The sequence below is a fragment of the Delphinus delphis genome, chromosome 4 (genome assembly GCF_949987515.2).
Source record: "Delphinus delphis chromosome 4, mDelDel1.2, whole genome shotgun sequence".
In the NCBI taxonomy this organism is placed as follows: Eukaryota; Metazoa; Chordata; class Mammalia; order Artiodactyla; family Delphinidae; genus Delphinus; species Delphinus delphis.
In genome coordinates this window covers 29,369,339-29,382,440 of record NC_082686.1, presented here as the reverse complement: position 1 = coordinate 29,382,440, position 13,102 = coordinate 29,369,339, and the positions used below count along the sequence as shown (strand labels likewise).

Genomic DNA, 13,102 nt, shown 5'->3' with positions numbered 1-13,102 from the left:
TGTATCCATTCAGCAAGCCTGTGACTTTTGGTTGGAGCATTTAATCCATTCACAGTTAAGGTAATTATTGATATGTATATTCCTATTACTATTTTCTTAATTGTTTTGGGTTTGTTTTTGTAGGTCCTTTTCTTCTCTTGTGTTTCCTGCCTAGAGAAGTTCCTTTAGCATTTGTTGTAGAGCTGGTTTGGTGGTGCTGAATCCTCTTAGCTTTTGCTTGTCTGTAAAGTTTTTGATTTCTCCTTTGAATCTGAATGAGATCCCTGCCAGGTAGAGTAATCTTGGTTGTAGGTTCTTCCCTTTCATCACTTTTTTTTTTTTTTGGTGGTACGTGGGCCTCCCACTGCCGTGGCCTCTCCTGTTGCAGAGCACAGGCTCCGGACGCACAGGCTCAGTGGCCATGGCTCACGGACCCAGCTGCTCCGCGGCATGTGGGATCCTCCCGGAACGGGGCACGAACCCATGTCCTCTGCATCAGCAGGTGGACTCTCAACCACTGCGCCACCAGGGAAGCCCCTTTTCATCACTTTAAATATACTGTGCCACTCCCTTCTGGCTTGTAGAGCTTCTGCTGAGAAATCAGCTGTTAACCTTATGGGAGTATATTATTTGTCGTTTTTCCCTTGTTGCTTTTAATAATTTTTCTTTGTCTTTGATTTTTGTCAATTTGATTACTATGTGTCTCCGCATGTTTCTCCTTGGGTTTATCCTGCCTGGGACTCTCTGTGCTTCCCGGACTTAGGTGGGTATTTCCTTTCCCATGTTAGGGAAGTTTTCGACTACAATCTCTTCACATATTTTCTTGGGTCCTTTCTCTCTCTCTTCTCCTTCTGGGACCCCTATAATGCAAATGTTGGTGTGTTTAATGTTGTCCCAGGGGTCTCTTAGGCTGTCTTCATTTTTTTTCATTCTTTTTTCTTTATTCTGTTCCACAGCAGTGAATTCCACCATTCTGTCTTCCAGGTCAGTTATACGTCCTTCTGCCTCAGGTATTCTGCTATTGATTCCTTCTAGTGTCTTTTTCATTTCAGTTATTGTATTGTTCATCTCTGTTTGTTTGTTCTTTAATTTTTCTAGGTGTTTTTTCTTTAATTCTTCTAGGTCTTTGTTAAACTTTTCTTGCATCTTCTCGATCTTTGCCTCCATTCTTTTTCCGAGGTCCTGGATCATCTTCACTATCATTATTCTGAATTCTTTTTCTGGAAGGTTGCCTATCTTCACTTCATTTAGTTGTTTTTCTGGAGTTTTATCTTGTTCCTTCATCTGGTACATAGTCCTCTGCCTTTTCATTTTGTCTGTCTTTCTGTGAATGTGGTTTTCGTTCCACAGGCTGCAGGATTGTAGTTCTTCTTGCTTCTGCTGTCTGCACTCTGTGTGTATGTATATTTTGCATGACTGAAATAAAGATCTCCAAAGAAACACAGATATTAACAGGGATTATAGATCTTTAGTAGGATTGGTGCTTATTTAAATAAACCAGCATTATCTTGATGTTTCAAGTGTATATTATGCTTGTAAAATACACCAATATATAAAATATGCCACTAACTAAGGTGAACTCGCTGTAGACAATTAGATTCTTCTAATTTTTTAGAAAAGCAGTATCTTATGATGGTCAGACACAGACTCTGCAGCCAGACTGCCTGGATTGGGATCTTAGGTCTTCTATCACTTACCAGCTGTGCAAGTTGGCCAGTTAACTTCTCTCTGCCTCATAAATTTCTTGTGAGAGTTAAGCGTGTAAGGGCATGTATAATACAGATGTACACCTGCACAAAACAGTTTATATCACATAGCATGCATAAAAAAAAATTGGTTATTTTTAAATTATTATTGTTATTACCTTGATGAGCTATATTAAATAAGATGAACTATGTTCACCCCTGAATAAATGACTGCATTATAAAGTAAGATGTATGCTAAAAATTTATTTTAAAATACTTATGCTTCTCTTACAGTACTGAGTATTGAAATGCTCTCAGCTCTCTCTATCTTATGTAATGTATCTTGAGATTCTAATCTGTGTTATAGTCATTTTTCCAATCATGCTTTAAAAAATCCAAGTAAAGAAGAAATATCACACTGGGTTTCTTACAATTAATGAAAAAAAGAAATCACCATGATGGGCATTTCACTTTTATCATACTGACTATTACAAAAACTAGAGTGAAAGAGAAATCAACTCAATAATTGGTTTAAAACTCCTTTCAAGCAATGAGCTTCTAAACAGTGCATATATGGCTGCTCAACAATGCAATCTGCTCTGATTTGATCCATACACCTTGGAAGAATACATTGTGTCTATTCAATATTATAAATTTTTTACAGTAGCCTTTACCAAAATGTGAGACTGCTCTAATTGTAACTTGCAGTGGTGTGTTAACTTACTGTTTCAGTCATTTCCAGATAAAATATTTATATAGTGTTTCAGTCATTTCCAGATAAAATATTTATATGTTCCACTACTAGAAAGGTTTAAAAATTACCAACATGTTTTAAAGAGTTTATCAGACCCACCATGTCAATGATCAAAGGATTAGGCAGAGTCACTGTGTCTGCCTAATTATTTTGGCATAATCAGAGTAGTTATGCCAAAAATAAGATACATGAAACTGATTATAGAGAAACTGTTCATGAGTAATTAAATATTTGTGTTTTCTGGACTTTTGGCAAGTGAGTTTTAATGGTTTTCAGGTTATATCATTGCAACTTTCTCAGTATGCATAAAGAACAGCAATAAGCTATTTAATGAATAATTTAGCAGACTCCAAGATGACTACCCTCTGTGATGATTAAAATTTAGTTGATTTCAAAAATTTAGTTGGGAAATCTAGGGTGTGCATTAGTGAGACTGATCATGATTTCAGTAGGGCAAGAAAGCAGTTAATACTGAACTGTTATACCTGGTTTATCCTGGAACCAGCACAAAGAACATGATTCATGTTTTGTAAGATATAACATCGGAGATTAGATATTGTCAATTCAGTGCTAATTCCTCTAGGACCTTTGATTGTACAGTTAGTCTTCATTGCTATCTTTACCCTACAGATAACCATACACTCATACAAGTTTATCAAAACTTTACTTCAAAGCTAAAGAATATTTTTATCTATTTTTGGGATGCTTTTACACATTTAGTGATGCCAGTCTATAATGTATAGTTTCCTTTCAGAAAATGTGTTTTAATACACTGCCAACTAGTAAAAATTACCATCTGGTTATGTTAAAAGCAGCTCTTCCCTCTTTTTCATCTCACTTCACCCTCAATCCACTCAGAATCATATTCTTCACAAAACTTTGACTCAAGGTCAGGGTGAAGTAAAATAGTGCACTTTTTTCCTACATAAAAAGAGCTGAGTCGTGTATACTCTACACTACTCTATACTTAAGCTTTCTTGTTCAATTAAAAATTGGAATCTAAAACATCTAGGGCAACTTCTTCCTGATTACTGACAACAAAATGATTTTATTTGACTTGACTGCGTTTCTATTGCATTAGAAATGCACTGCATATAACCTCCCTCACATTGTAGGCGCTGGTCAAATACCTGATTTTAAGCTGGAAAACATTTCAATCAAATTACAGCTAAAATTAAACTAATTCTATCATTTCCAGAGTAACCACTGAATACTGCTCATGAAGGTCACAAGACCCGCTTTTCTCTCCTAATCTTAAATTCTAAGGAATTACATAGGTACATTAAAATGCTCTTAAGTTGACTGGATTTGCTGTCAAGGTTGAAAGGTGACTAGCAGGCAACTCCATAGTCAAGTGTCAAAAGTGTGATCCAGGGCTTCCCTGGTGGCGCAGTGGTTGAGAGTCCACCTGCCTAATGCAGGGGACACGGGTTCGTGCCCCAGTCCGGGAAGATCCCACATGCCGCGGAGAGGCTGGGCCCGTGAGCCATGGCCACTGAGCCTGCGCGTCCGGAGCCTGTGCTCCGCAACGGGAGAGGCCACAACAGTGACAAGCCCGCGTACCGCAAAAAAACAAAAACAAAAAACAAAACAAAAAAAGTGTCATCCAACTTTTACATTCATCCTAGAGAGAAGGCAATGATAGCAGCAATTTATTATGCAAAACACAAGGTGTGGTTGAAATGACAAAGGTAAAATAGCAAAATCCCGGAACTAGTGCTAAAAGACTTGAATTTTAAGAACTAAAGACAAAACTTATTCTATATGCTAGTTTGTTACAGCATTTATTTAATATTAATATAAATGTTAATATTTAATAGTGAAAGTAAAGCACTGATGTCAAATGTAGCCCAAGCCTCTCATACATAGTAGGCATTCAATACCTAGAGTTTGCTGAATTTTTGTTTGTGAATAATGACAAAAAATAGCATTGGTTGGATATATACTATGGAACTGACACTGTCTTTTAAGATTGATATGAGTCATTTTAATCTTCACAACAACGCTATGATGTAGATATAGGATACAGTATGTAGATATTCCCTTTTTACAAATGAGGAAATTGAGAAACAGAAGAGTTAAGCAATTTATTCCAAGTAAGACTGTATGATTCCTTTGCCAAGGTTCTTCACCACTATGAGATGCTGACTCTCTGTGAAATGTTGTTGAGAAACACATAGGCCCATATGATCTTACATTCTACTGAGAATAAGGCTGCATTACAGCAGATACAATCTTTTCATTAATTTCTGATATGTAAATTGAAAGGCTTGTCTAATATTTGAGCTAATTTAATATTATCATATCAAAAATATTAACTGTCTTGTTTCTACTGCACAAAAGTAATATTTTATTTGAATACTTCACATGGTGAACATAGTTGTAAAAATTCAAATATGAACACTAATTCAATATATTTTCAAGTCAGTGAATGTTCTACCATATAGGCTTATAATTTTCTCTCTCATTAGTAATGTTTGTCCCTATACTTTACAGCTTACTTTCTTAAAAGAGTGAGAGAAATGGAAGGGGAACAATTATTGGTAAGAAATCAAGGAGAGCCAATACAAATATCTATACTATACTAGGACTTTTTTTTTTAAATGAGGAATGCATGTGTTCATCCTGATCCAATTTGGATTTCAGTGACTAGCAATGCTTTGAGTCTTCCAGTTTATTACTGTAAACATGTTATATATAATTCATACCAGTAGTTAGGTGCAGCCCAGCTTTGAATACATTTGAATAGAGAAATTCACCATATTTCTTATAAAAATAAACTACTACTACTTCCACATCCATGGGTACTTATGCTTGGAAGATGCTCAAAAATAAATATGAGGAAGATCTGAGATAAAATTTCTTTCCTTCCACTTTCATTTGTTGCACCATGGTGCTTATAAATTCAGCAGTAAGTATGACAATGCATACTGAGCAGGAAAATAGTTTTAAAGACATATATATTTGGCTCCTACTGAAAATCAAATTCAAAAATTCTCATGGAAGCTTTTAAAGATAGTTAATGGAATAAATATCAACAGCATTTGGTTGATCTTGATAACCTAAAGTATTCAAGTATTTTCTTTCTACAAGGAGTTACACTGTTCTGAAAGCAGAGGGAGGGGGGAGGTCTTTGTTCCACATACTCCTAGTTCATATCCTTTAGGATTCTGAGATTTCATTTCATAAGAGAAATGTAAGCACTGTATAAAATTTTAAGCCCTCGATCACAAAGGCCTTTCCCTTACATCATTTGGAAATTTGGAAAGAGAAGATTTCAATTGATGCAACCTTTCATCTGATTGATGGTAAGCTTGTAAAACTTTAAAATTTTATCACTTACTGATTTTTAAATTTTTATTATTAATATAATTTAGCATTAATAGTCCTCTCTAATGTTCTCATGAATATTTTTAGGAAATAGAACATCTTGAAAAACAATGTGACCAACTAGACTATACAACTCAAGACAGGATTAAATGACATATATTCCAAATATTGGATTAAATGATATCAACATCAATCTGTCCAAAACTTCTACTTTTGAAGCAATTAAGAATTTAACAAAAAATAATGTACAGCTTTCAAGACTTACAAAGAAGTAAGAGATGCGTGCTGAAGGTCATGATTTAGGACAACAGGGTTCATAAGGTGAAATGAATATACAAATAGAAGGGAGGAAAGAAACAAAGGAAGCACCCACTTTATTTTGGACATCCCACAGGCAAGGCATTTTCACACATACTATGTCCTCAGTCTTCATTAATAACTAAAAATTTTACATCAGAAGAGAATTTCAACATGCTCCCATTAGAGTGTGCAGGAACCTGTTCTTGGAATTATTTACCATTTATAGTCACTTACTGGATAAAGTTATCCGGTCTCATGGATTTCATCATCATCCACAGACCGCCTATACCTATCTCAAGTTACATCTGGGATCCTATTCCCTCTAGCCTATTCAAAGAAATTGTTTTAGCATTTCTCCTGCTAAGCAGATAAGATAATTAGTCTATAACTAAATAAGCAAGGCCATTATATATGAAAATATGATATATATATCATATATATCTATATATTTCCCCACTTTCTAAAAGAAGTCTCAATCATCCTTGTATTCCTCTTTAATTACTTCCCACATCTCTCATGTCTTAATGACATTTCTTAAAAATTTTCCTTCCATTCACACCTGTTTCCTTTGCCATGGTTTTCTTGAACCCATCTTTCAGGTCTGCTTTAATTTCCCCAAATCCATCGAAACTTCTTTTATCAATGTCACCAATGATAACTATACTGTAAATCCAGTGTCACTTCCAAGTCCTCACATGACTGGATTTATCTTCAACAAATGACCTAAACTCAGTTGATCACATTCTCCTCCTTGAAATATTATCTGAATGTCACATATTTGTTTCTTCTTAGTCTCAGCTTCATGTTTCTCTCATTACTCTAAACTAAAACTATTATTGCTGATTTTGTGTATAGTCTTAACAGTTTTTATGTGAAATATATCAATATTTTTCAGAAATTGGAATATATGTCATATAAGGTTGTACTTCTTGCTTTTCTTTTATAATTCCTTTAGAGTATAGTCATCTTTCAACAATGTTGGTCTTAAGACAGTATCTCTAAACTGACAAATTCAATGAGAAAATGTTAAAGTAACCATAATAATTTACTCAGAGCTTTCAGAATCTTTTTGGCTGTATACAAGAATGTCTCATCTTGTTACTAAAACTATAACAAATAAGAAATGGTGGAAATAATCAATAGCAGAAAAAAATATATAATGTGATCAATCTTTGCCAATTTTTATGTTTTTTAGATCTTTGAAAAGAGTCCAAATTCCCTGAAGTGTATATATCAATATGACAACTTCACTATTTCAATTGCCTTCGTCATGAATATTTATTGATCCTAGTTAAATTGCAACTAGCATACCTCTATTCATTTCTTTAGATAAATATACTTCCTTAAATTTTAAGTTATCTTAAAACTATATCTAAGTGGTATAAAATACAGTATATAGAGAGACTTGCTAATGGTAGAAAAATATTTCTAAGCATTTTCAAAAGGGAGGAGTTTCTGCTCTTTGACTTATGAAAACTTTGGTTCTCCATCTAATCAACTGAAAAAACCAACTACAGATATGCAACTCAACACTTTTATATGCAATGACTTACCCTTTCATTACATGTTCTTTAAGAGTATTTTGAGATCAATAATTCTAACAAGCACAAATTAGGAATATATATATACACACACATATACATACATATATTTTTTTCAAATTCACCGCTTAGCTACCTGCTTAAGTATATGTTTTGACATCTTTCTAATCTATGGTCTGGTTACTCCAGAACCTAAGTTTCTATTATGTTGCCAGGCATTATTGCAAGATGGAGTGCTGTCAGGCAAGACTTAATTTCATTAAGCTTTGATCTGTTGTTTATTACCATGTTTTCTGAAATGGCTGCTATTGATCATATCATACAATTCTAGGCACGAAAGTAATTAGCAATTATTTAATACTACATGAAAGAGTTATTTAATGCAACATTCTATAAAGAAAGCAGGGATAATTAAAAACACATAAACTAAACCATGGGATGAGAACTCTAAACAATTTGCTTAATGGGTAAAACAACTTTAGATGCAACCAACTAAAATCACACCATGCAGCGAATGTCTTCAATCACTCCAGTCTACAGTGTGAAGTACCCATTCCACAGATGTGTGGCTAAGAAAAATCTTCATGCTGGTCATATGTGAATTTTCTGTCTTTGTTGTTCCTCCTGAGTCTGTTGTTTCTAATCCCTCTCTGTATATTACATAGTCTATGTCTTACAACGGTCTCCATCACAATGGAAACTCCCTTAGATGTGAGATTTTTACTACGAATTACTGAAAATCCTCATTCTTTTTTGTAACAAAAATTGATTTAAAAAATTTTATTGATGTGTAATATATTTACAGAAAAGTGAACATGTAAGTGTACAGCTCAGTGATTTCCACAAACTGAACATACTTAGGTAGCCAAAAGTCAAATCAAGAAATGAAATATTACCAGTGACCCAGAAGCTCCCCTTTTGCCACTTCCAGTCAGGAAAGGCCTCCTACTTTTCTACTTTATATAAGTGAAATTATATAGGGTGTGCTTTTTGTGTCTGGCTTCTTTTACTCAACATTCTACTTGTGAGAGTCATTCATATTGCTGCTTATGGTTGTAGCCCATTCTTATTGCTCTGTGGTATTACGCTGCATGAATATGCTACAATTAATGTATGTATCTTACTTTTGCTAGGCATTTGAGTGGTTTCCAACATGTGGCTATTATGAATACTGCTGACACAAACGTCCTAGTACATTTTTATTTTGAAAACATGTACACATTTCTTTTGGGTTGCTAAGTCATAGCATATGCATATCAACATGTAAATTTTAAGTATGGAGTTGTCTTTTTAATTATTTAATGTTTACAGTTTGTGTTTCTGATCTTCCCATTTGTACAGATCTTGAGGTAGTCCCAGTTTCTCCAACGAAGACTCAAAGCAAGAGCTACAGATCCCCATTACTTTGACAGTGGTTCTTCTGTGTCATATACATTCAGAGTTACTATTCTATACTGATTTTCACAATTGCAAAGTAGCATTTAGTGTGTTATGGCCCCTGGTTCTTTAGGTGGTCTCTAGCACAACCTCCAGCTTGTGCTCAACAAGAAAAAAGCCTCCCGGCTATATAAAAATTAGATTAATACTACTTCCTGTCTTATATTATTAATTATCTCTTCCAATTATAGTCAGATGGAATTTCGCTGGTTAGCTAGTTCATGCTAATCAGTTGTTAACCACAGATTCACCAACAGTATTAATGTAATCCTTACACAGGAACCTTATAAAGTCATGTTAGCATCCCCTCTTTATTGACACTACATCAGAGAGGATGAGTAATTTTCTAAGCCATGTTATCAATTGTTATAGCTGTTGACATTAAGGGGCATACTGAAGAAAACAGACATGAGTAAGTAGCAGCAGATGAATAATGGGAAAAAAGTCTGATAAATGGAGAAGTGCTAATGAATATCATTTAAAAATAATCTAAATAGGGACTTCTGAAACTTATTAATAGCTATAAATAAGGGGTAGATGACATTTCTCTTTGAATATGCAAATATCTTAATCGTTTACCTATAATACGTATTTTTATATAAATAATCTGAAAAGGTATTTGGTCCTACAAAATTATCTAGGGAAAGGCCAACAAACTTCAGTTGGTACAAATATTTTTTTAATTAAATTTGTATCTGAGCAAATCTTATTTACCTAATTTACCAATATTCATTTACCATACCCAATTAGAAAACAAAATAATCTATGACAGTGCTGGTCTGAAAGCATCTTCCCAAAACTCATATGTTCAAGTCCTAACCCCCAGTGGTGATGGTACTACTAAGTATGGCCTTTGGGAGGTACTTAACTCATGAGGGTGGAGCCCACTTGAATGTGATTATGCTCTTATAAAAGGCTCAAGAGAGCTCCCTAGTCCCTTCTGCCATGTGAGGATACAATGAGAAGTCTGTGACCCAAAGGAGGGCCCTCATCTAACCATGCCAGATCCATGATCTTGAACTTCCAGCCTCTAGAACTGTGAGCAGTAAATGCCTGTTGTTTATAAGCTACCCAGTCTGCGGTACTCTGTTACAGCAACATGAACAGCCTAAGAGATACACAGTGATGTTCCTCTGGATATCAACCAAATATTTTATATCTGGCCAATTCCAAACCAGAAGTATGTACCTCGTTCCAAATGTAAAGCATACACTAAGACTCTTAAAAATAATGTTTTCAGTTATTGTGAAAAAGACTATCATAGACTCCTTTTACTTGTTATTCTTTATTCATATTTTGAAATATGTTAAGGTACCATAAAGATAAACAAAGCTATTATCAATTTATCAGATATTCCATCTGTATAAACATACATCTGTGTATATACATGAGATCAACAAATTCTTTCCTTTTGTTATTGAAAACATTATGTGAATTAAGACTAAAAAGTTACTGAAAGCAAATATACCTACAATATATTAGTTTCTCAAAAATAATTCCTATTTACACTACAGAAATATAAAACATGCTAAAGTCTGCAAGAAGTCACTTGTGAAATTAGACTCAAAGAATTTGAAAATATTACAAATATTTATATAACATAACAGGATAACTGTTACTACAGTAAAGTTTAAAACATCATTTTGCCTAATTGCATATGAATTAGTCAATGGGATTGCTGGGGCAAGCCACAGAAACTGAAAATTAAATTGTCTGTTGTAGTCAACAGTATTTTGACTAATTTTTAGGAAGTATTTTTATTAATGTATTTTAACCCCCAGTAACGCTTCCACATTAGCTACTTCAAAGTATAGCTACTCTCAATTCCTAACATGCACCTACATTAAAAATACTGGGAATGTAATTTTTCCTCTTATTATGCTGATCATAATTGCAACAGTAAACATGATTTCCCTTTCTAGCTGTTTGCTTCTGAACCAAAAAAATTACTCATCTGAACCTACTATCCCTTCCTTCCATGTACTTTTATACAGTTTTTTTTTTTTGCCCACTACATTCTACATTTACTGAGTGCACTCACTTCTCTCCTGTGTTTAAATATTTTTACACACTCCTTTCACTCTCTATATTTTGTGTTCACAAATTACTTTATATTTACAATAATAATGACCTCACAATGGCTAACCCTGATGGCCTTTGAGTTTTAGCTGACTTCTCTGCAGTATTTGAGATTCTTCATCATACACTGTTCTCTTCCTTACTTTCTCCTTTAAAAAAATTTCTCCTCTCTTCTACACTTGCCACATTCCCACAATTTTTGTCCTCCTCATCCCCCTAATGACTCATCAGCCCACTCTCACCATCTCTATTGGATTCTCTTTCACCACTTCTTTCTCTAAACCTGACCCCTTCAGTTTAATCTTCTGCTTTTAAGTTTCCTCTTTTCTTTTTTTTTTAGTGATCCTCTTTTCTTCTACCTCTGAGATCCTGAATATTATTTCTATGTGATGACTCACATACCAGTCTATCTAGAACCTAGACAGAACTTAGAACCTCATATCAGCATTTCCATCTCCTGCATAGCTACTTTCATCTCCATGTCCTACTCTCATTTCAGACTAATCTAAAATTAAACTTAACATTCTAATTGTTCTCTTTTCTTACTCTTCTGATTTTCAGAATTTCCACCATTTTCCCAGACAACATTTTGACTACTCCTTTTCCCATACATTTATATGTATTCAGGTAATAAATTCTATCAGTTGCTTTGTTGTTGTTAACAAGATCTCACACCTCTCTTATTCTTTCCATATCATTCCTCCCCTTTTTAGTTCCTAGACTCCTAGGTCTTCTGAAGTCCAACCTCTCTTTCTTGTTGCTCTTAACACAAGCTACTGTTGTGTTAATATTCTTAGAAGTCATATTCTCTCCTTACACTCTGACTCCAAATTTCCTAACATTGATCATCAAATTTCCGGGTAGTCTGGCCAAGATCAACACCAACTAGAACTGGCAAACACAGACAAGTCTGCCATCACAAGTGGCCACAACTCTACACATCACTGTTTGAACAACCCCTTATATGTTCATGCTTTGCATGGACCATATCTCAGCATTTAAATATCTGCTCTCAATCTTACTGCAAACTGTCATAGGGCGCAGGAAATATCATCCAAGAAATGTCTTTGAACTTGCCTCCATAAAACATTCCCTAGTCATAGCAGAATACAAATTCAATTTACTCGCAGCTACTCTAACTCTTATTGAATTGGACACAATATGGCTCTTTTAGGTGCAGCCTTATGTTCTTACTAACAAACTGGTCACAGAATACTAAATAATCTGCATGTTATTGCTTTATTGCTTTTTTAATTAGAGAATATATCTTTATATTATAAACAATTTCAGATTCAAATATTTTCATCCTCATGTAACCTTAACAGAATGTTTCTATTTACATGAAAGTAAAACAATTTTTATTAGACATAACATTCATTGAGTAATTATAATACTTATCACCCTTTTATTCTATATAAATAGTTTAACTCAGTTTCTCATTTAAGGTAAACATTGTTATTACATTTTATAGTTGAAGAAACTAAGGTTCTAAATGCTCAAATACTTACTCAATTTCACACAATTAGAAAGAGATGGGGACAAAATTTATACCTGGTAGTCGGCCTCTAGAGACTACTCTGTTAAACACTAGAATAGGTTACACTCAAATGATAATATTATTTTAAAACCCTCCAGAAAGTAGGCATAGAGAGCACTTACCTCAATATAATAAAGGCCATATATGACAAACCCACAGCCCACATTGTTCTCAATGGTCAACAACTGAAACCATCTCCACTAAGATCAGGAACAAGACAAGGTTGCCCACTCTCACCACTATTATTCAACATAGTTTTGGAAGTTTTAGTAACAGCAATCAGAGAAGAAAAAGAAATAAAGGGAATCCAAATTGGAAAAGAAGAAGTAAAGCTGTCACTGTTTGCAGATGACATGATACTATACATAGAGAATCCTAAAGATACTACCAGAAAACTCCTAGAACTAATCAATGAATTTGGCAAAGTAGCAGGATACAAAATTAATGCACAGAAATCTCT

The 13,102-nt window shown here is 34.2% G+C and overlaps 1 long non-coding RNA gene across 1 annotated transcript in view; it reads right to left on the bottom strand.

The window, feature by feature from the left end:
* Positions 1-1,166: 1,166 nt before the first annotated feature.
* The window catches only part of LOC132424013 (uncharacterized), a 67,362-nt gene continuing 55,426 nt past the window's right edge, over positions 1,167-13,102 (bottom strand). Inside the window, exon 3 of the long non-coding RNA XR_009519156.1 lies at positions 1,167-1,408. This is a non-coding gene — a long non-coding RNA (uncharacterized lncRNA). The remainder of the gene's footprint in view (positions 1,409-13,102) is intronic.